The following is a 262-nucleotide window of genomic DNA, read 5'->3' on the forward strand; positions in this document are numbered from 1 at the left end:
GCTGGCCACACAATCTGTCAGCGGGCTTGGAGCGGCGAAGGGCACTACCGAAGCGAACATAGCAGCGGAATACATTCGAAGTCACCTTGGCGCGGCCGCGCGTACTGTCACCGATCCCACCGCCCCTCACCATTACCAGCCCGCAGACACGCCGTGCGGTCGACGCTCACCGTGATGTTATTAAAAATTTCAAAGGGTGTACGTGTGTTCTGTAGCCACTCGAGTATTGAGGCGGTGATGCATCAATGTTGATCACGCATTA

Source organism: Dermacentor silvarum, chromosome 8, assembly GCF_013339745.2.
Source record: "Dermacentor silvarum isolate Dsil-2018 chromosome 8, BIME_Dsil_1.4, whole genome shotgun sequence".
Classification (NCBI taxonomy): Eukaryota; Metazoa; Arthropoda; class Arachnida; order Ixodida; family Ixodidae; genus Dermacentor; species Dermacentor silvarum.